The following is a 23,057-nucleotide window of genomic DNA, read 5'->3' as shown; positions in this document are numbered from 1 at the left end:
TGGGTGTCAAACACACTGTGTCAAACACACAGTGTCACACTGTGACACCCACAGTCTGTGGGTGTCAACCAGTCACATAGCTTCATTACATGCCTCTACTAAACACTTCACATATTAACTACTTTAATCCTCACAACAGCCCTCTGAAGTAGCTACCAGAATTCTCCCCATTCTACAGAAGGGTAAACTAAGCCACAGGGATGCTCATTGTGCACCCAAGATCCTAGTGCCGTAGCAAAGGAGCAGGGGCCCAACCGGAATCAGAGTCTTTATCCCGCTGCTCTTGTGACAGCTCTTAGCCTGCTACTTTCTAGAAACTGAAAGAGGTTTTCCTGTGACAGTAAATAGGTCCTTTTATGTTTTTCCTCATTATAAGATAAGTGTGTGTCTCCTTGAATTTTGATCTCAGGTTGAATTCCAGCTTTGAGCCTTCATTGTCTGATTCATCTGTGTACCCTGGGTATCTGGAACATAGTAGGTATATAATAAATGTTAGTTGTTTCATCTTTTTTCTGAGCTTCAATTCCCTCTGTTATATAGTGGGGTTCCTGATGTATTCCTCCTTGAGCTTTCAGTTGTCCAATATATTGATTTTCTTCTTTCTCATGGGATTCTTGCCACTTACCTTGTGTGTGTGTGTGTGTGTGTCTGTGTGTGTGTGTGTGTGTGTGTGTGTGTGTGTGTGTGTATTCTCTCCTGATAGCCCCTACCCTCACCCACTGTTTGGGTTAGAAGGTGAAGAAAAGGAAGCAGGGGAAAGGAAGGGGCGAGATGTTGGACAGGAAGAAGAGAAGGGCCAAGACAAGGGTGTCTGCTCTGGCTTCTTCCCTCAACATTGTAATGGAGATTGTAGTCAGAATTACAAAGCAGGAGGGAAAAAAAAATTAAAAAGGTCTGGATTGGACAGAGGGAAGTAAAACTAATCTTTATTTACAGGTGACATGATCCTGTACATGGAAAACCCTAAGGAACTCATTAACGAACTATTAGACCTAATAAATGAGTTCATCAAGGTTGCAGTATACAACAGCAATATGCAAGAATCTGTTGTGCTTCGGTACATTTGCAACGAGCAATCCAAAACTGAAATTAAGAAAATAATTCTTTCACAGTCGTTTCAAAAAGAACAAAATGCATACAAATCAATTTATCAAAATTAAGTGCAAAAGTTGTCTCTGAAAAGTAGAAAACATTGTTGGAAGAGACTGAAGAAGCTCTAAATAAATGGAAAAATATCAGATACTCATAAATTGGAAGATTCCACTAATATCACTAAGATGGCAATACTCTCCAAACTGATCTACAGAGTCCATACAATCTCCGTCAAAACCCCAGCTGACTTCTTTGCACAGACGGATAAGCTAATTCCAGAGCTCATATGGAATTTCAAGGGATCCAGAATAGCCAGAATGATCCTGAAAAAGGAGAATAAAGCAGGAGCATTCACATTTCCCAATTTCAAAACTCACTGCAGAGCGACACTAAGCAAGACAATATGGTACCAGCATAGGGCTAGCCATTTAGATCAATGGAATAGAACTGAGAGTCCAGAATTAAATCCACATCTCTGTGGTCAACCGATTTTCAACAAGGCAGCCAAGACCATTCAATGGAGAAAGAACAGTATTTTCAGCAAGAAAAGCAAGGAATGAGCTTGGGTTTGGAGATCAGGCAGACTCTTGACTTGCTGTGTCATTCTGAGCAAGTGAGTTAACTTCTCTGAGCCTGAGTTTTTTCATTTGTTAACATGAAGATGGTGAGAAAGTGCTTGTCTCCCCGGTCAGGACACATAAAATGTGTGAATTGCTTAGCTCAGATCTGGCCCCTTGAGCAAATTCACGGGCAGGGCGGGAAGAACAGGGTGGGACATACCAGTGAGGGTTAGGGTCTGGTGCTCCTCCCAGGTAGCCCCTGGGGAACCCCTTCCCCCAGGAAAAGTCAGGGCCAGTGGGGTTTGAATCTGCAGACTGAGCTTGGCGGAGCTCTGTGGGTTGGTAATAAATAGACAGGAAAGGAGATTCCATTACGCAGGAATGTCTGGGGAGGGGGTGGGGAAGGAATCGGCTTCCCTCCTAGCACCAGCCAGCCCTGCAGCCTTGATTGATGTGCCTTGCACCACAGCAGCAGGGCCTGGCGGAAGGAGGCCCCTCAGCCGCCACTCACCCCTCCTGGAATGAGGCCAGCAGCCAGATGTTCCTGGCCTTTGCGGAGCTGGGATGGGGGCAGGGAAGACCGGCAGTGGTCCAGGGGGCAGCCGCCCAGATGTTGAGCCTCTGCCTCCTTTTCCTCAGCAGCTGGGCTCAGGTGGCTTTGGTTCTGCTGTTGACCTTTGGCCAGTGGCCGCGTCTCCCTAGGCCTTGACTCTGTTCAGAATTGGGGATGGTGGTCCTCACCCACCCTGTCCTGCTGGGTGAGGCACGCAGCTGCCAAAAAAGAGCTTTAAGCTCCAAAGAGGAAAATGTCCCACCTGCCCAAGGCTCTTGGGATATTCTGGCCAGAGCCACAGGCAGAGGTGTGACCTGGGCCTGGGCCCTCCACAGGGTGGGGAGATCCCGGTGAGGCCCCTGGGTTTGTGGTTTGAGGAGTGGGTCTGAAGGCAGATTCTGGGTAGGAAGGTGGTGTTCCATCAGCAGGTGCTAAGATCCATCCAGGGTTTATTGCCTCACGTGCTCCCCTCAAGAACCATGATTGTAGAGTGGCTCAGTCGGTTGGGCATCCAATTTCAGCTCAGGTCACAATCTCGTGGTCTGTGAGTTCGAGCCCCGCATCGGGCTCTGGGCTGATGGCTCAGAGCCTGGAGCCTGCTTCTGATTCTGTGTCTCCCTCTCTTTCTGCCCCTGCCCCATTCATGCTCTGTCTCTCCCTGTCTCAAAAATAAATAAAACGTTAAAAAAAAAAAATCCTTAAAAAAAAAAAAAAAAAAAAAGAACCATGATTGTAGCAAAGGGCACACCATCGTCTCTGGCCTTCTAATGATTTTGGTTTTAAATACATAATAATTGGGGCGCCTGGGTGGCTTGGTCAGTTGAGTGGCCGACTTCGGCTCAGGTCATGATCTCGCGGTCCGTGAGTTCGAGCCCCGTGTCGGGCTCTGTGCTGACAGCTCAGAGCCTGGAGCCTGTTTCAGATTCTGTGTCTCCCTCTCTCAATGCCCCTCCCCTGTTCATGCTCTGTCTCTCTCTGTCTCAAAAATAAATAAACGTTAAAAAAAATTAAATACATAATAATTAAAAGAAAACAGGAAAAAAATACATAAGGAGCAAGAATAAAAGAGAACTAAACATTACTCCCAAGATTCACCATGTATGATTATTAACTGCTAACACGGTGCAAATTCTTCTTTATTTATATTCTGTGTCTGTGGATATAAATATTTATGTATGCATATTTTTCAATAAGTGGGCTCATCACACACGTCTAGCTCTGCAACCTGCCTTCCTCCACTCAGCAGCACGCTGTGAACATCTGCCCACGTTCAGAAATGTGGATCCACATCGACCTTGCGGCTGCCTTTTCATTGTGCAGCTGCCTCATGTCGTTGGCTTTGGGGAAATTTCCAGAATTTCTCTCAAATGGACAGTGTAACACCGAGTCTCTCTGTACCTACACCTTTGTTCACATGTAGTTTATTTCCTTAGGATGAATTCCAAGAAGTAAACTCAGTTGGTTGAAGAATATGTCCTGTGGGGGCTTTGAGGGACATACAATGAAACTGACCTTCTGAAAGCCTGGACCCATTTAATTTGCACACGTGAGCCCTCGTTCCCCCAACTCAGCTCATGTGTTTCGTGCTGGAGGCTGCCTTCCACGTCCACCCTGGCCTGGCCCCCACCTTTGGAGGAAGGTGGTGGTACCTGCGGGGACACTTGGCTGTCACTGCCGGCCCAGGGACACATCTTTCCCTAATGTTCTCTAAAGGACACCAAGGAGTGGGGACGTCCTGGACTGGAACTGAGGAGAACTTGGCTAAGTCCTGTCTGGTCCTCACTTTGCCCACCTGCGAACTGGGAGAACCCCGTATCACAGTTCTCTCCAGTGCATGTGGTCCGTGGATGACAGCACCCTCTTCTGTAATCCCACCTGGCCGGCAGGGACTTCCGTGACTTCGTGTAGGGACTGTGGCAGGCACAGAGGCAGGACGTCACTCCTGAGCACTTACCACAGGCACAGTGCTGCGCAGTGATGGGTCTGCTTACCGCCAGACAGCCGCGCGGCTGGGGTCTTAGAGGACCCGCCTCCTTGGTCCCCGGGGAGAAGGAGGTGTGACAATGCAGCCTGAGGGGTGACCTCTTGGAGAAGTGTGGGGGGGGGGGAGGGGAATGGACTTAGAGGTGACCTCTCAAGGGTTCCTGGAACCCAAGAATCCCGTGAACTGCGCGGAACCGGCAGCTTTCATGACGTTCACGTGTACACACTCTCATCCAACTTCACACGCAAACCCACACATCAGCTACTCGGGACAACGTTCCAGCATTCTCTTCCCTTTCACAAACACACACACGCAAACTGAAGCCCACGGTCCTCTGCCTCACAGATACACCGTAGTAACAACAGGATAACAGTGATTTTAATAACACATTCATTGAGCATTTCCTACGTGGTGGGCACTTCCCGTGCATCATTTAATGCCCCCAGTAGCGGGCACGATCGTTAGCTCCACCGCACAGAGGAGGGGGAGCAGGTCACCTGCCTAAGGTCACAGAGGTGGGGAGTGGACGAGCCCTGCCCTCGGCACACAGTGGCAGCCCCCCTCCCCGCCACTGGATGCACCCTGACCCACCCCAGCTCCCTGCAGGCTGCCTTCCCGCCCAGGCTGCCGGTGGCCTGGCCGAGGGAGCGCTTGCCGCATGAGTGCCTCCAAGTCTCACCCAGCCCTTGGTACACAGTCGAACAGACCAGGCTTGTCCAGACTCCGGCAGCTGGAGACACAGTAAACCCAGTCTGTAAACCACCTTCCTGGCTTCTCACGTAGAACCAGAGCTTCCCCCAGACCTGTGTTTCTGAACTATAAGGGCAGTGGCACCCTCCCTTCCTCCCTTTACCCTCCTCCCCTGCCCCGGCTTCATCTCCCTTCCATCTCCTTCCTTGCCCGCTCAAGCCAGCCTTGAGGACTTACTTACCTGTGCCTGGCCCCGAGGTCAACACTGGGCTATAGCAGGGAGAGCAGCCCGGTTTCCATCCTCCAGGGACTGACGACGGTTCAGCCGGTCGGTCGTATGAGGCCCAGAGGACGGGCTCGCTCAAGGTCACACAAGGAGTGGGCGGCAGAGTCAGACTTAACAGCCACGTCTCCCACGTCAAGGCCACAGCTTTTCTTGGGGAGACAAGCCCACCGGGAGGACTAATGGTGCTGTGCTCTGTATACGTGGCAGGAGCTCAGAGCAGTCTGAACACTAACTGTAGCAACAATGGCACCAGGCATTTTATATGCCTTCTCTTATTTACTCCTCCTGATAACCCAATAAGGCAGGTATTATCATTCCCATCTTTCCCCCTTTTAACAGGCAAAGGAACCAAGACTCACAGCTGGTCAGAACTCAAACCCAGGCATGATTCTCCAAAGCTCAAGCTCTCTCATGAGTCTGCACTGCCTTGGGTGATGAAGGGGCTGTGGCACCCGACACGTGAAGGCTTTGGCAAGCTGGGATTTGAGCAGGCTTTTAAAAGGATGGGAGGAGGGGGATGGCTAAATGGGCAAGGGGCGTTGAGGAAGACACTTGCTGGGATGAGCACTGGGTGTTATACACAGGCGATGAATCACTGGAATCTACCCCTGAAATCTTTTTCCCCACTACATGCCAGCTAACTTGGATGTAAAGTAAAACATAAAAATAAACAATAAAAAAATAAATCAAAGGATAGGAGGAGAGAGGGGAGCATCCTGGGAAGTAGGCCCAGCTTGAAGTCAAGGTACCCGTGAGCCCTAGCTCACAAGGGGACAGACAGATCAATCTGAGGGGAGCCCAGCAACCTCTTGACCTCAGATCCTTTCTTGAAGGAGCTAATAGATGAGCCTGGCCCTCGACCTCGGTGTGGAGTGCTCCTGGGGACTGTGCGGCGTTGGCCCCAGAGAAACCACAGGAAGCCCTGAGCTGGGCAAAGTTCTCCCTGGTGTCATTAACCAGGTGCCATGGAAGGAGGAGCCAAGAGGCCCCTAGTGACTGTGCCACCCCTTGGAGAGGGACACTGCCAGGTCAGGTGCAGGAACCAGGCTCTGAAGCTCCTCGGGACCCACTGGCATCAGGCTTCCTGGTGTCCGGGGCAGCTGCAGGCCAGCGTGCCGGGCTGGCAGAGGTGAGTCCTGGGCAGAGGCTGGAAAGTGGAGAAGGGAGAAGGGGAACGCTACTTCCGCCATTTGTTTCTCTCTAGGGTGGGCAGGGCAGCTGAGCCCAGCGCTGTGATGTGCTCAGTCAGATCCCCAAATCATAGGAGTTAGAACCCAGTGCGCTATGGTAGAGCCAGTGGGTGATTAAGTCAGGAACCTTCTAACCCACAACCCTTCACTTCCCACCGTGATTTCTGGTTAACCGACTCCTCCTCCTTTGGGTCTCGGCTCAAGTGGCCTCTCCTTGGGGAAGCTGCCCTGGTATCTGCCCTCTGGCCCCCACCACACACCGGAGGTGTGGTCAAACTCCTTTGGAATAGCACTTCTAGAACTGGGGCTTTTCCTAGCAGAGTTTGTAATTATGTTCTCATTTGTGGGATTATTTGGTTGATATTGTGCCCCTTCTAGCTGTAAGCTCTGAGAGGGCAGGAGGTGAGTGATTCATGGTCACCAGAATGTCCACAGGCTCTGGCATATAGTAAAAACACAAGAGCTATTTGTTGAACAAATGGGTAAGTGGGCAGGTGTGTGTGTGTGTGCATGGATAGGTGAGCAGAAGGGTGAATGTGTGCAAGGACGTGTTAATGAATGGCTGCTGGATGGTGAGTCGATGAATGGATGGGTAGAGGGACAGATACATGAATGAAAGCATAGGTGGGCAGAAGTTTGGAATGTTAGACTCTAAGAATATTAATAATCACGAAACTCCAGGCTGCTAAAGTCCGATACTTTTAAAAACTGCATTATACACTTGCATCAAAATGCTCAGCATTTTGTAAAACGGCTCAGCATCAAAATTAGAAGGAGAAATTACAGAACTCAACTCCCTGTGATAAGAGATGAGCAGACAGATTCAGAAAAGTGAAGTAGATTTGCCCAAGATCACCAGTTAGGTGACCCCAAGTCCCTGTTTTCTGACCATTGTGCAAAAGAGCCTCTGGGAAAGGGGTCAAAGTCCCAGGTTCCAATCCTGTCGCTTCCGCAGTCTCTCTGTGACCTGGGACAAGTCAATGGGCCTCTCTGTTTCCTCTTTAGAAGAAAAGGTTACAAAATCTAGGGTTTTCTTTGCATTCTTGGGAAGACCAGCCTCCCTGGGCTTGGCCAGACCTGGGTACAGATACCCTCCCCCCACACCTTCCCAAAAGCCCAGTGGAGCTGTCGGAGCAGATGCCAGGCCCCTGGGGCAGAGGCCACTTGAGGCTCCAGATCTGGAGGGGCAAGACCAGCCTCCATGTCCCTTTGAGCTGGCCTGGCCATCAGCTGTATCTCAGGGTGTGCTTTTGCACTCTCAGGGAGGGGGCCGTGGGGCCCCTCGGTGGGTTTCTGGCTCCACATGCCTTGTGTGGAAGTTCTTCACCGACCTGGACCCCTGTAAGCCCAGCCCCCGAAGCTGAGGAGAGGTGTGTTTAGTTGGGGAGAAACCCCCACCAGAGTCAGCCTTGGGCTGTCGGTCCCAACCTTGAGGAAAAGGGATTGTACGTGTTGTCTAGGAAGGGGGCTTTCTGCCCCGGAAGAAAGCAGGCATTAAGTGTACTCTCAGGCCCCAGACACAGGGCTGTGCAGTCAGAGGGGGAAGGGATTCTGGTGTGTGTGTGTGTGTGTGTGTGTGTGTGTGTGTGTGTGTGACAGAAACAAGAGATAGACTGGGTGGCAGAGGTATGGGGTGGGGTGCAGGAAGGGGGCAAAGGACAGAAGAGGAGGCCAGGGTGGCAGTCACAGGGACTCCTGGGGCCATAAAGCCAGGCTGAAGCCTTTGGACTTTATCCTCTAGAAAGTAGAGAAACTTTTTTGGCTATTGTTAAGGCTTTCACATTTTCTTTCTTTTTTTTTTTTGACACTAAAAAATTCATGTTGCACGCTCATTGTAAAAAAAAAAAAAAAAGGAAAGGGTACCACCAAATGCTCAATGAAATCTGTTTCCCTTCCCCTCCCCCAGAAGTGACCCTGACTGCGGGGCCTTTTGTATCTTTGAAGCAATCTTCTAGGCTATATTTATTCAATGTATCCATCCCTCCTCTTGATACAGCGGAAGCATATCACACACACCATTCTGCTGCAACGTACACATTCGGGTCATTTCCTTGCATGGATTTTACTGCCGTGTGCTGCTCCACTGTGTGACCACTCTGCCCTTCGTTCCCCAGTCCCTACTACGGACAATTTTGTCGAGGCTTTTGGTTCCACAAACCATCCCGGGATGAAATATTCTTGTGCATATCCACTTGTGGGCACACGGACTGGTACCCACTGGATAGGTTCCTAGCGGTGGTATCACTGGGCCTAAGGGTACAAGCACTTGGCACTCAGCAGACATCACCAAACTGCTCCCTGCAAGTTTTGATCAGGGGGATGACAGGCTTCCAGCATCCGGGCAGTGGTTCCTGAGGTAGGGGGCGGAATGAGCAAAGTATCTGTTCATGAGCCACAAGGTCTCAATGTCGAGGGGGCCGTTTAAAAGAAATTTTTTTTAATGTGTATTTGTTTTTGAGAGAGAAAGAGAGAGAGAGAGAGACAGAGTGTGAGCAGGGGAGGGGCAGAGAGAGAGGGAGACACCGAATCCGAAGCAGGTTCCAGGCTCAGAGCCGACAGCACGGAGTCCAATGTGGGGCTCGAACTCATGAACCGTGTGATCATGACCTGAGCAGACGCTCAACAGACTAAGCCACCCAGGTGCCCCGGGGGGCCTTTACAATCTTAAAGGATCTTCAAGTGTGCATTCCCTTGGAGCCCCTGTGAGCTCCGGGCTCGGCGGCTCCCTGCAGTGCCTCGAGGAACTTGGGAGGAAGGGGCCCCACTGGTTGTGTTCCTTTGCCGTGGGGAGAGGTTCCCAGGCCCACAGCCCTGCACAGGACCCGCATCCCCCACGGCGGCCGCAAGCAGCCTAGTGGGGAGAGGACAGGCTGTCGGCAGCTGTGAGGGGCCCGAGTTCAGCCAAAACCCGTGCAGAAGGCTGCCAAGAGTTTCTTCTTTTCATTTCTCCAAGTCTTGTGCTTTGGGCCGGGGCACAGTGTCATCCTCATGTTTCCTATTACTTTACAAGACTCCCATCAAAGCGCCAGCCGTGCAGGCCCTTTGATGTCTGGGCCGATCCTGCCTCCGCCTCGGGGAGAAGCATCTTTGCTGAGGATCAAGAGGGGAGTCAAGCTGCGATGGTCCCCAGGCCTTCCCTACCTCATGTGCTGCCCCAGCTCCACTCCTGCTGGGACCCCAGGCTCCTGGGGTGGGGGTGGGGTGGGGGGTGGGGTGGGGGTGGAGTGAGTGGAGAGACCAAGGCCCCTGTGATAGAGCCCAGAAGGGGATTCAGAGGCCCAGAGAGGCCAAGGGGCCACCCCAGGCCACACAACAAATTGGTGAAGTGCTCCCTCTCAGATGGTGTCCAGACATGGGGGGAGGCCATGAAGGGGATTTCTACTGTGATCGAGCAGAATCTGGCAGCCTTTGCTTGTTGGTCTCTCAGTCCCCCATCCCCCCCCACCCCCCCACCCCCCTCTTATTTCCTAGAACCCTCCTGGTGCCGACACCCTGTAACTGAGGCCGGAGGGGCAGTGTGGTATCTGTGTCACCTTGTTGGGGTTCAGATCCTGGGATCTGTCCCTTTGAGCTGTGTGACCTTGGTCAAGTTACTTAACACCTCTGAGCTTCAACTTTTTCCTCAGTAAAACAAGATGATGACAATTCCAACTTCAGAGAGTCCTTGTGAAGGGAACTGAGAAGATTCCTGAAAGGACTTAGCATAGTGCCTGATACAGAGACTCAAAAAGAATACTCCTACCATGGTTGTTGTTGATGGTGACAACCAAGGAGTGGGAAAGGGGTTTCTAAGCAGAGGGGGCTGGTGTGGAGTAACCCTGCTAATCCAAGACCCCACCCCTGTCTAGTCAGGCTCCAAGGAGGGGCTGGGGCCGTCACTGCCTCCAGGGAATGAGATCCTTCTCTGCTCCTCCCCTAAATCCCCACCTCAGATTCCAAGGAGGGTGTGAGGATGGATGGAAACAGGGTGCCAGGCTTAGGGTGGGGGCACTGATGAGGTCTGGACCAGGAGGCTCAGGAGGAGGCAGGGGAGAACTGTCTGGGAGGACATGGCCCTGTAGCCGTGACTCCGGAGGCAGCCAGGGTGGGAAAGGGGGGTTGGTTTTCTGGCAAAGCTGAAAAGCTTTGGATTTGACTTGGAAACACATTGAGAAGTCCCTGGCGGCTGCCTCCGCCGAAACGGCCTCTCTGAAGTTGAGCCCAGGCTGGGGAGGCTGTTTTATATAAAGGGGCTCAGGGGACCTCAGTGATGGAGGACAGGCTAAAACCTCTCCCTCAGAATTGCAACACATGCCCCCTCCACTGAGCTCCCACATCTCCCGAGGGCCTGCCCTGGAGGCTGGATAATTCTCGGGGCCAGGGGCCAGGGGGACCAAGTCAAGAAGGAGTCAAGTCAGGGCGCCTGTGTGTCCTAGGAGCTCACAGGTGGGGAAGGGGGGAAGCACCTTCTCAGATAGTCCCCTGGGTTCTACCTTGGTTTTGTGTCATATCTGTGTTTAGCCTGTGATTTTACGCATATGACATTTTTCTTTAAATTGACTCCTTTTTAAAACTTGAATACGTTTCTTTGAAAAGGAACTGTATATTGCTACTGTAAATGGAAGACTTCTAGCACTTGCCATGCAGAGCAACCGTATTAAATAAAACAAAAACAATGTCGTTCAATTCTAGCTAGCCTGAGACTTGCTCTCTCTCTGATAAAAACGAACAAATGAGTTTAGCAAATGCGACAGGAAGACAGGCTAGCATCCAGCTAAGACTGCCTCCTTGAGTAGAGGAGAAAATGTCTGAAAAAAATGCTAGATGCCCAGTTAAATTTGAATTTCAGATAAACAATAAATAATATTTTTAGTATAAGTGTATACTAAATGTTGCATAGGCTACACTTATACCAGAAAAAAATGAAATTCAAATTTAACTGGGAATCCTGTATTTTATTTGTTGTTTTCCATTCTCTCCTTGATGAATGGAAGACAGTTTTTAACGGAATAACTTCCTCACTGCTAAGAGATTAGATATTTCCATGCAGTATCCTTATGCCACCAAAAATAATCTGGAGAAAACCTGTCCTGATTCAAGGTGGGATTAGAGCAGGCAACAGCAAAGTAGTGTGGGGATTTGAAGGTGGCTGTGCACTTGAGTGAAATTCTGAAAAGCTCCATGAGGAAGAGAGAGGTGTGGGGTTTGGGTCCTAGTCAGGGACCAGTGAGTGCAGGGCCGCACCCTTCCCCCACTGGCCCCAGGACTTCAGGGACAGAGGACACCCCGCAGGGATGCAGTCAACCCTGCTCTTAGGGGACAGAGGGGCATGTGTTTGAGGAAATGTGGCTTGTGAGCATGAGTGGCTGTATGTGTTTGCTCAAATCACACCTACTTAGGACACAAAAGAGCTTTTGAGGGCATCTCCTCCAACACCTCCCCCAGCCCCTGCCCACCCCCGGGGGGGATCTAAAACTTACTTGCACTTCTCCAGTGACGGGGTGCTCACTACCTCTTAAGGCATCTCTCTCCATAGTTAGGTGGTATTGACCGTCAGAAAGCCCTTCCTTAGCCTGAACAGAAATCTGCCTTCCTGCTGAGTCCCTGTAGATTCACTTCGACCCTCTGAACAAAGTCTCCCCTCTGCCCCAGGACAGTCCTTCAGAGATCTGTGAGTCATGAGGGTAGCCCGCTGGAGTCTACTCAGACCCAGCTCTCTGAACTATACCTCTTAAGGCTTGACTTCTGACTTCCTCACTTGCAAGGGCACGTCTTAGGGCTGGGACAGGGTTGTTGCTTGGGGTGGCCCTACTTATGTACTATCCTTAGGAAGAGGTTGTGCGTGGAGAATGCCGGGAATGGAGATGAGGCTAGCACCAGGGTGGCAGGGAAGTGTCTTTCTTGCGGAACTGCAGGGAGATCTGGGGACACGGGGCTCTGTTCCCTGCTCAGCACCTAATTCACTGTGCGGCTTCAGGCAAGCCCCCTCTCCTTCCTGGGCCTTAGCTCTGCTTTATGCACTGCAAGCAACTTGATCTATTCTTATGGGTAAAACCCCTTGTGCCTGTTCTGAGTGATTGGTGCCCTGGCCGTTGGAGTTCCCTGAGGGAAGGGTGTTAGGCAGGGTGTGGGGTCAGCAGGGAAAATGGGCAGCGTAATGGACAAACACAATGGCAGTCTGGGAACTGCCTGTGTGCCAATCGTGGCCTAAGGGGCCTGCCCGCTCTGGCAGTACGTGGCTCTGGAATGACAAAGCAGGACAACACAAGGTGATCAGTGAGGTCCCATATGGGGGAGGGGCCATCCCTGCTGGGAGAAAGGAGGTGTCCCCCCCTTCCCCCCCACCACACGGTTGAGCTGGCCCTGGCCTTGTGTCACTCCATCCTGCAGACTTTCACACGTGTGTCAGCCCACACCCTGCCACCGGGACGGCCAGAGGACAGAGGTGCTCTGTGGAGTCCTGCGAGCAGGCCAAGGCTCATGGCCTGAGGCTGGTGTAGAAGGCAGTGGGGGAGGCTGGCTGGGCGGGGCTGGGGGTGCAAATGGGGTTTCTCTGCCAGGGAGAAGGTCTTTAGGAAACAAAAACTCGAGTCAGAGCTGGGGCCTGGCTGCTACACAAAGGGGCTTTCTCCTGGCCCTGCCCTTCAGGGCCCACAGGCTGAGTGAGGGGGAAAGCTCAGAGGGCTCATACTGAATCTTCAAGCTGGGCAAGGTCTCCAAAAACCAACAAGTCCGCCCCCTGGCCTTCGGAGAGGCCTTCCTCACAGATGGCAGATGGTCAGAGAAGGCGGGCGTCCTGCCACCTCCCGGGCTCTCCCCTCTGGTCCTCTGCTGCTATCTCACTGCGTGACCTTGACCAAGTCCCTGCCCATCTCTCTTGGCATCAGTTTCCCCAGCCGCGTGAGGAAGGACCTGGATAAATGGTCTCTCTGAGCCCTCCTGGTCTCTGAGACTCCCAAGTTCTCAACGATAAGAAGCTCTGAGAGTTTACAGAGCACTGTCCTATTTCCTGCTTAGTTTATCTCTTAACCTGGTGGTTAGTGAGGTGGATGTGGTGAGCTCTACCCCTCCAATTTTTTTCAGATGATCAAATGGAGGCTCAGAGAGAGGAAGGGGTCCTCCAAGTTCACACAGTGAGGAGGCGGCTGAGCCAGTCTCCTGTGGCGGTGTCCAGACCTCCATCTGCCACCCTGGCGGTTTGTACCCTCTCGGAGTGCAAGGGATGAGAGCACAGGTCAGACCAGGCACGATTGCTTCCCTTACCTGTTTTCCACATGGATTTCTATGTAGGAAGTATTTTGTGGGAAAAAATTGTTGTATATAAAAACAAAACAAAACAAAGAAACCCAGAAAGCCTTGTGCTCTCCTTGGACTTCTCAGGTGGAGTTGAGAGGGACCCCTCCTTCTCGGAGGCACAGGCCACAGGACCCCCTTCTCAGTGCCACAAGCTCAGGCAAGAGCTTCCCATGGCTAATGGAAATGAAAGGGATTTGCATTAAAAATTTTTTTTAATGTTTATTTATTTTTGAGAGAGAGAGAGAGAGAGAGAGAGAGACAGGGTGCGAGCAGGGGAGGGGCAGAGAGAGAGGGAGACACAGAATCCGAAGCAGACTCCAGGCTCTGGGCTGTCAGCACAGAGCCCAATGCAGGGGCTTGAACTCACGAACAGTGAAATCATGACCTGACCTGAAGTTGGAGACTTAACCGACTGAGCCACCCAGGTGCCCCTGCACTTTTTTTTTTTTTTTTTTTTTATCAGAGACATTTAGCATGATGGCGTTCGGGTGGAGGTTGGGAATTTTCATAACACATAGAACCACAAAGAATGAGGATGTCAGTATCACAAAGTGTTCATGATGGAAGGCTCTTTAGAAACCATCTAGTCCACCCCTCCCTCCCTGCCCTTTACTAAAGGGAAACAGAGGCCCAGAGAGATGAAGGTATCTGGCCCAGGTCACACAGCATCAGTGGCAGAGATGGACTAGAACTTGGATCTCCTGACTTCCCCCACAGTTTCAGTACAGGCCATTTGCTGAGGAAGCAACAGGGTAGAGGGCCAGGGAGGGGGAAGAAGAAGAGGGGGCTAGGGGCCTGGAGACAGTCAGACAAGAGGTATGTGGGGTCCAGCCGCCTGCTGATAAGAGACCCACAATGCCACGCCAAAGGGATATTTTATCAAGATGTAATTTTTCCCGCTGCAGACACTATTTTCTTTCTCGTGCAGACTATGCTGGCCTTTGCGATAAGGCGCCTAGACATGCTCACACTAAGGCAGCCAAAACATGAGGCAGGAGGAAAAAAATTCCCTTCTTAATCTCCCCCCCCCCAGCCCACTCCCCCCCCTCGTTTCCTCTCATTCTCTCCAAGTTCTCATGCCCCCCCCCAACCCCCTCTCCCGCCAACCCACCCGGCTGGCTGGCCTCTTCCTGCCTTCCAGTAAGCCAGCCCAAAGGAGCCAGGAAGGTATGTAGCCCAGAGGAGGTCAAAGGAGAGAAGTGTGGAGGGGCTTCCCCTGGGAAAAGAGGGCCAGGCCACAGGCTCTCCCACCACCAGCGAGCACCAGGCAGGGTGCGGGGTGGGGTGGTGCATGTTATTTATGGGTTTGTCACTGGAGCCTTCTCCCTCCGAGCTCCCCACCCCCCCAATCCCTGCAAATGGAACACACAACTCTCTCTGGTTGGGGGGTTTAAGATGGAGGTGAATAGAGTTTTCCCCATCTGAAGATTCCCTACTCTGTCAACACCCTGGGTGCTGACCTCCTAATCTAAGGACTGATGGGAAACTCTAGGGAAAAGGCTGACCTGCCTCCTTCCATCTAAAAACTCCCAGACTTAAGAGATCTGACCAGACAGGAGATCTGGGACCAACTAGTCACTGATGGACCAGTCTCTTCTGCTCTCTAGGCTCTCCAGGCCTCAGTTTCCCCAACTACCCGCTAAGGGGGGGCGTGGTTTGGACTCATATTCTGACACTAAAATTCTACTGCTGTATTGTTCACAGATGATGTTCTAACCCAGGCTTCCTGGGTGCTTGGCATATTGGCTGCATGGCCCCCATGTATCAGTACCCCGCCCCTGCTCTGCTCAGGAAGTCTACCCCGCCCTGCACATCTGGATGGAATTTACCCCCCAAAGCAACTCAATTACCGGTGATCTGATCAGGACGGCTCATGTGTCAGAGGGGGCCCTGGTGAAGGTTGCTCTCCCAGAGATGAGGGTTCCTGGATGTATCATCCACCCTTCTCACAGCCTGGGTGTCCTCCTGGGGCTGCTGGAGGGACAGGGCCGGGGTGGGGGGCAGTGTCCTGATGAACAGGGGGTTGAGGATCCAGAAGGGGTATCACCTCCTGCTCTGTCTCAGGCTCCCTATCCATTCAAGACCTGAATCAGCATATAAAGGCTAGAGGGTGAAGAAAGATGGTGTTTGAATTTTAGACCAGCTGGTCTGGCTAAGTGTCCAGCCATGGAATCTTTAAGGCTGGTAACCCTTATGGCTTCTCTTTACCTTCCGATCCCTAGCAGGGAGCCTGGATGGTAAAGGCTGGTGCTTACTTGCAAGGTTGCAGTAGTGAGGGTTGGGGGTACAGTGCTGTGTCTTAGGAATCCCTCCTTGGGAAATTAAGGTGATCCTTGCCGTCTTCCTGTGGCTTCTGCTAAGTTGGTAAGTGGGGGGCAGTGGGCTTTGGAGTTTCCTATTTCTTCAAGTCTGCATTTAAAACCTCTTATGCCGAGCCCGTCGCTAAAGAACTGTTTTCCTGTACGTTGAGCCTCCCTACCCCTCACCATCCACATACACAGGGGGGTCACCCAGCCCAAGAGATCTGGGCTTCGGCGTGCTGTGCCTATCAATACTAAAGTAACCTCCTGGGAGCCGGGGGCCACCAGATTGCCAAAAGGATTGGAAACAGAGTGAGTCATGCTTATCGGCAGTAGAATCGCGACTCAGAGTGCCTACTGCCCGCCAGGTGACCCACCATGGTCATGGCTCTGCAGGAACTAGGCTGGGCTCGCCAGTCTGAGGAAATAGTGCATGCATGCACATACACCCACGCCTTGCCTCCTTCCATCACTGAATCTCACCGGAATCTCAATCCGGCAACTATTCCCTGATGCCAATTAAGAACAAAGCGCTGAGCTTAGCTCTGCTCTGCGGAGAATGAAAAGTCCGAGGCCAAATCTCACTCCCCCAAGGGCTCACCCTGTCGATGTCAGGATAGAAAACACTGACCTGTAAAGCCAGTTAAGAGCATGAGCTGGAGGTGGGCAGGCCACGCTTGAATACCAGCTCTGCCATGGACAGGTGGGGGGCTTCAGGCAGAGACTTTAGCCTCCCCACCAGCCTCAAAACGTTGTCCGGTTGTCAGGAACGAGCAGGCAATGCACGGAGCACACGGTGCCTGGCACAGAGTAAAGTGCTCCATGAATGGCCGCTTCGTTATTATCTTGTGAAATAATTAGCATTAAGACAATAACCTCTCACTTACCTGGAAACCTTCCTACCTTGCAGAACCCAGCCTAGAACTCACATGAAGCTTCCCTTCTGAAAAGTCCTCTGAGCTGTCACCAAAGCTCGCAGGCCCTTCTCATCAGTAAGCTGATGACAGAAGTGAGGGTAGTACTAGTTTGGATCACTCGGGGGCAGGAAAGCTTCCCGAGGCCTGAGGATGCCGGGCTGACATGGGTGGAGGGTCTGGGCTGGGAAAGAGTGGGGAGGCTCAGGTGGGGATCAAGTTCCCAGGGGTCTTGAATGCACCTCTAACTCACTGGCTGCCTTGGGGCAATGGGGGAGCTGCTGTGGGGTCACTGTGGGTGGGGGAGATGGCAAGATACAAGGCCTTCTTCAGGAAGCTGACTCTGGGGGCTAATGCAGGTTATGGTGAGGGCCACCGGCTGGCAAGGAGGCCAGTCGGGGCCCGTTGGAACCCAGACAGCATTTAATGCCAGGATCTATCCACAGCACGAAATTCCAGACGGGAAAATCACCACGTACTTGGCAAAGCCCCCCCCCCCCCCCGCCGCCCTTCACATCCTTTATATCATGTGATCTTCATAATTCAGCGAAATGGTTATCTCTACTTTACAGCGGAGAAAAGCTGTGTCCTTAAAGAAGGGACCTCACTTAGCTGTTAGTGGCACAGTGAGGCCAAAACCCCAGGCCGCCAGCTCCTGCATCAATTCTCCATTCCCATGGAGGGTTTGAGGGTGCTCTGCCTGCTGATTCTTATTAAATGCAGAGACATTCAAGAACAGCATAGCACTGCACAGTCTTGGGGCCAGGGTGGGGTTCAGGCAATGAGTGAGCCCCTAGAGGGTTCTAAGCACTGACTCTGGAGTCAGGGAATCCTGGTTGGAGGCCCAGCCCCACTACTTACCACTAGTGTGGCCTGGAGAAGCATCCGAGCCTCCCTGGGCCTCAGTTTCCCCTGAATGTGGAGCTGTCTGCCACAGGGGATGCTCTTTCTCTTCCACAAGCCCTGGGAGGGAGGAAACTTGTCTCATAGTAACTGTCAGAGCCCCCATGCCTGGCGCGGGCCTCAGAGCATCACATAAACTGTCAGTGTCATCATGATCCATCATCCACATTTATTCTGGGCACTTGCTATGTGTAGATTACTCAGCTAAACGGATGGTGAGACCGTTGGTGAACTCTCACAGGAGTGGGGAGCAGAGGCCACCGCTGAGGGTGAATAAACATCAGTGGGGGTGCTGCAGCCCAGGAGGAAGGGGCCCTGAGTAGGGGGAGCTGGGGAAGAGCTCACCAGCAAAGCATGCCAACAAGCACAGGGTCTGAAGACCCGGTTCAATTTTCCACTCGGCTGTCATCTTGCCATGTGATTTCTGGCCAAGACCTGGCCCCTGTTTTTCCTCCAGGAGAACAGATGGAGGGCACAAGGGACTGGGAGCTGAGCTGTCAGGGAGGGAGTCTCCCTCACCTGAGGCCTCCAGGCCTGTTGGGATCTGCCGGCCTGAAGGGGATTTCCTGGGGCCGGCCCAGTTCCCAGCCCTGCTGACGTCTCCTCTGGATGAGTGCCCAGAGTTGGGGGGGGGGGGGGTTGCCCAGAACAGCACTCCAGTGGGAAAGGCAGGCGGGCACTCTCCCAGCCCATACCTTGGCCCTCCCTCTGGGGCACTGGGGTCTCCCCACCCCCAGCCTGAGGTGGGGAAGCTGGGGATCCCTTCCATTGAAAGAAGAAGGCACTGCCCCTTGGCTCAAGATCCTGATTTGCTGTGTGACCTCAGGCAAGTCTCTGCCCCTTTCTGGGCCTTGGTGCCCTTTCTCTGAAACGAAAAGGACAAAGATTTCAAGCTTTTTTGGAACTCTGACACACTGGGATCCTGCTGGGGGTTGGCGGGCGGGGGGCTAGGGGGTCCTGGGAGACAGAACCAGGATGGAGGCAGGATTCCAGGGCCTTGCTTCCCTACTCCGAAGTAGAAGGTAGAGAGGATGCGGGGAGGGTGACAGGAGGAAAGGAGCCCCACGGCCTCCAGGTGGCTGTAAGAGGGGCAAGGCGAGCTGGAGGTTTTGGAAACATATTTATTTTTAAGTGTCCGGTGTCACTGGGGGCTTTCTCTTTGGGTTTTGAAATGCTCCAGAAGCGAGCACTCTGCATGTGCGTGTTTGCAGAGTGGAATATGGGCTGTATTTATTCATCCTTTAGCCGGAGCCCTTAAAAATATAGACGGCTAATGTCTTCAGTATGTATGAAATATCCCATATGCTCGGAAACAAAAGGGGCTCTGTTATTAAAGTTTCATTTCCACACGCCCCCTCCCCTCCCTCCCGCCCGCCCCCCTGACACCCTGCCCTCCTTCCATCCAGCTCAGCCTCTGCTCTGAGACAGAGCGAGAGCGAGGAGGCAGGCTGGCAGTCGTGGCCGGAGGCCCCGGGCATAGCTGGTCCCTGAGCGAGTGGGTGCGGATTCTGGCTCCAGGTGAGGGGGAGACCTTGGGAGAGGAAAACAGGGTCTTCCTGGGGAGAGGGCCCTCTGGGGTCCCTGGTGTGGCCAGTGGAGGAGTGGGGGTCGAAGTGGTCCTTCTTGGGGGCGCCTGTGGGGCCGGGGCCCTGGCAGGGCCCGGCTGTCTGGGACGGAAATGCCCGTTCTGCTGCTAACTGAAACCACATGTGTCTCCCAGGCAGCGGGACAGAGACGCCGCCAGGCCTGGGGCTTGGGACTGGGGGGGAGGAAAGAGGCAGGCTGGCCCCGCTGTGTGCCCAGGGTGAGTGGGGGGTAGGAAGGGTTGGGGTCATTTGCATCTGCGCGAATGAGAGTGCGTCAAAAACCGCGCGTGAATGTCTGAGTTGTGTGTGTGTGCGTGTCGTGTGGATGAGTGTGTGCGCGTGAGCGTGTCTGCAGGTTGATGGTGGCCCTGTTCACAGGGCTAGATTGGCCTCTCTCTTGGCCTCCTGTGGCCAGAGGCCTGGGCAGACTTCTACCTATCTCCCTGAGCCTGGGAGCCTGCTGGCTGCCTCCCAGGAGGGTCTTCGGGGGGTGAGGAGACACCCCAGCTGAGTTGGTGCCGGTCCTTCCATGCGGGGACACCCCCATGGCCACCATCCTCCTTCGCTCCTTTCCCTCTAGCCCAGCTCAGCCTTCTCACACCCGCAAACCTGTACCTATTTCCCAGAGAGAAAGGCTGAGGCACGGAGCAAGGAGCTAACAACCCCCTCTCCCATATCTGTCGTCATCTTTTTTCAGAGCGCTCATGCCCAGGAGCATGGCATCTTCGCTGTAGCCATGGAAGATAAGGAAACAAATCCCAAGGAAAAGGCCAGCTTTCCCATACCGTCAGGGAGGCGGCTTGGGGGCTGTCAGCTCCAGGAGGGGTCAGAGGATAACTGGGACAAGGGCGAGGCCTTGGAGAAAAGGCTGGAGCCTGCACTCCGATTCTCTGGCAAACAGGGGCACCTGGGGGCCTCAGTGACCTGAGTCCGGGGTCTTCTCTCCCTAAGGAGTAAGACTCTCTGGGAGCAGGGCTCTGGGATCTGGTGGTGGCCACCTGCCACCAACTTGCTGTGGATGTCGGACAGGTCTCCTCCCTTCTCTGGGCCTCAGTTTTCCCCATCTCTACAATGGCAAGTTTGGGCCAAGGTAGTATTTCCCAAAGCGGTATGTGCCACCCTGGGAGCTGGTGAGATGGGGCCACGTGGACTAGTAATCTTCATTTTGACGAGGCTTGTGTGTTATTTTCACCTACATTAGGGAAAAAAATACATAAAGATACATTAGATGAAAGTTACAAACTGCTCAAATGAATGAAGGCTGGGGACTGCCCGATGGTCCCTGGGGTCCTGTCCATTTTGGCCACAGGCTTTCTTGACGCTTTTACCATTTTAAATGCTCAGAAGAATGTTGGTTCCGACTGTCTGGGACCCAGTGTGATCTGCTTATAAACCATTTTTTGGCCCCGCAAATGAGCAGTTCTGTAATTCTGTGATTACAGCAAAAAGTCCAGTTGTCACAGTGCGTGCTTGTGCGTGCGTGCATGCGTGTGTGTGTGTGTGAAGGGACTGGGGATGGAGTCAGCAGAGCTGAGAAAAAGATCAGCCCGTCCCAAGGTCAGGGCTGGGTGCCCAAGGTCAAAGGCAGGGAGTTTGGGAAAGAGATTGTTCCCTGACTGACATTTTCAAGTGCTTTATCCGGCCTCAGCCTTGCTTTGAATCGCTGGGTTGGGCGGGTAGGCGAGGAGCCACCCTGGCTTCAGCCTTTCCTGCCATTCAGCCTTGGCTCCCTGGCTACTTGGCTGTGTTTAATGTGCCAACCCAGGACCACCCCCTGGGAGGGGCGCACCGGGAGGATGCAGGGGGTGGGGCTTCTGAGACTGTGTTTCTTGTCTCATCCTGCAACAGGCAGAGGGCACCACACATTGGCTCAAGGATGTGAGCAGCCTCCTTGGGTGGGAGGGTGGGGGCGCAAATCAAGACCCCTTCTTGGAGAGGCAGCAGGTGAAGAGGAAGGAGCCCAGGGTAGGCTCCTTGCCCCAGCAAGGCCTCAGTGTCCACACCAGGCTCAGGAGGCATTGTTCTTAGCGAGGCTGCAGTAATTATGTAGCTCTGTCCGAGGAGGGAGCAACATCCTTCTACCTCTAGAAGGTTCTTGTTGCTCTAGAGGCGTGCTTTCCAGGGTGTGGGGAAGACCTTGAGAGTTTTGGGCTTGGGCTTCTTGGAGCAGGGGTGGGCCACATGGAGTTAGCCTGGTCCAGGAGTTAACCAGGAGTTAACCTGGTCCTTGGGACCAGGTTCCCTTGCGGCCTAGACCAGCTGTTTCAAATCCTGGAGAAGCAGCTGGCCAGGGTCAGGGGCACAGTCCCTGCTTACAGAACTTATCACATTTCAATTGGCCTTCAGCGGCCTTGTGCGTCCTACGGAACTGCTAGAGGCTACACCCAAGGCCAAGGGCAAACAGAGGACTGCTTTATGCTGCACTGGCCAGCTTTCTGGGCATCGTCATAGAGAGGTCTGCCTGAGCAGAGAGTGGGCGTTGGCATTGCTTAGTTGGGAGGAATGGGCTTTAAGGAGCAACCCCTTCCTAAAGAAACATTCCCATTTAGCAGATGGAACTTTTCATACGACCAGGGTCCACTTACGTACGTAACCCTTGTTGTGCTAAACGGTGGGTTCCAATGAAGGCAGAGGATTTGAGTTAAACCCAGCCACAGTGATGCCCTGGGCGTCCCCCCTTCCTTAGATTTCACCTTGATTTCCCTTTCCTGGGTTTGCTAGAGGCAGAACGTGGAGGGGCAGCAAGGTCCTTTCCCCGTAGAGTCACACACAGGTCTACCGGTGACGATATCGACTTCAGGCAAAGGAAAGCTGGAGCTTGCTGTGGGGTTAGGAAAAAAGAGAAGGAAGAAAAGCGGTCAGGTGGACCTGTGCTTCGTTCTTGCTGCGGCTATGGGACCTCGCCGGGTTACTGCACCTCTCTCAGCTGTACTTTCCTGATCTGTAAAATGGGTTGTCATGAAGACGCCTGAGACGATGGGACCGAAGCCACGGCACACACTGCACCCAATAAGTGGTAGCTCAAAGGTGTCGGGCCTGGCAGTGACTCTGCTGACTTAAGAGCAGGGTGTCATCACCACTTCACGAGGGGAAGGACGAGACCGAGAGTGATTGCCCTGAGATGAGGGGAGAGTGCTAACTCTTTGCCAGCCTTGGGCTCCAGGCCTGGCCCTGCTCCTACTGGCCCTGTAACTTCAAGCTGGCCACTTAACTCTTCTGTCAGTTTCCTCATCTGTAAAACTGGGGCAGGGATCGCACCTACTTCGTGGGGCGTCGGTGGGGGTCAAGTGAGCCAACCTGGCGTGTAGTAAGTGTTCAGTGGATACTCACCTGGCTGAATGGAACCCTGGAGGCCTGAGGCCTGGGCATGGCTGGCCTCAGGGTCCCTTGCCCCTCAAATGCTCCCAAATAGTCCTTCTGGTCCCTCGGTGGCGTCACAGCCCTTATAGGTAGTAAGGCCAGGTGGTCAGAAGCTTAGGGAGCCTCAGGAAGGCTCCTCTCTGGGGGCTGGTTTCAGATCTCCCAAAACCACCTCCTGGAGGAACCCTGGGCCCCAATCCCGGGCAGTGGGTGGGTGGTAACAGTGCTCTCCGTTGGCATTGCCAGCAGGAGAGTAGGGCAGCTTCCTACAGGAGGGAACCGGGATACTGAGCCTCAGACAGGAAAGGGGCCTGTGTGGGGCTGTGGCAGGGAAGCGGGGTCTAGAAAACCTCATGCAGAGGGG

General features: G+C 53.1%; 1 protein-coding gene across 1 annotated transcript in view; it reads left to right on the top strand.

The window, feature by feature from the left end:
* The first annotated feature begins 19,189 nt into the window (after positions 1–19,189).
* SYNPO (synaptopodin) overlaps positions 19,190–23,057 on the top strand; it is a 55,049-nt gene continuing 51,181 nt past the window's right edge. Inside the window, exon 1 of the mRNA XM_042949121.1 lies at positions 19,190–19,265. The gene's annotated coding sequence lies outside the window, so the exon portion shown is untranslated. The remainder of the gene's footprint in view (positions 19,266–23,057) is intronic.

Source organism: Panthera leo, chromosome A1, assembly GCF_018350215.1.
Source record: "Panthera leo isolate Ple1 chromosome A1, P.leo_Ple1_pat1.1, whole genome shotgun sequence".
In the NCBI taxonomy this organism is placed as follows: domain Eukaryota; kingdom Metazoa; phylum Chordata; class Mammalia; order Carnivora; family Felidae; genus Panthera; species Panthera leo.
The sequence above is the reverse complement of the archived record's forward strand: the minus strand, read 5'-3'. Positions and strand labels throughout refer to the sequence as shown.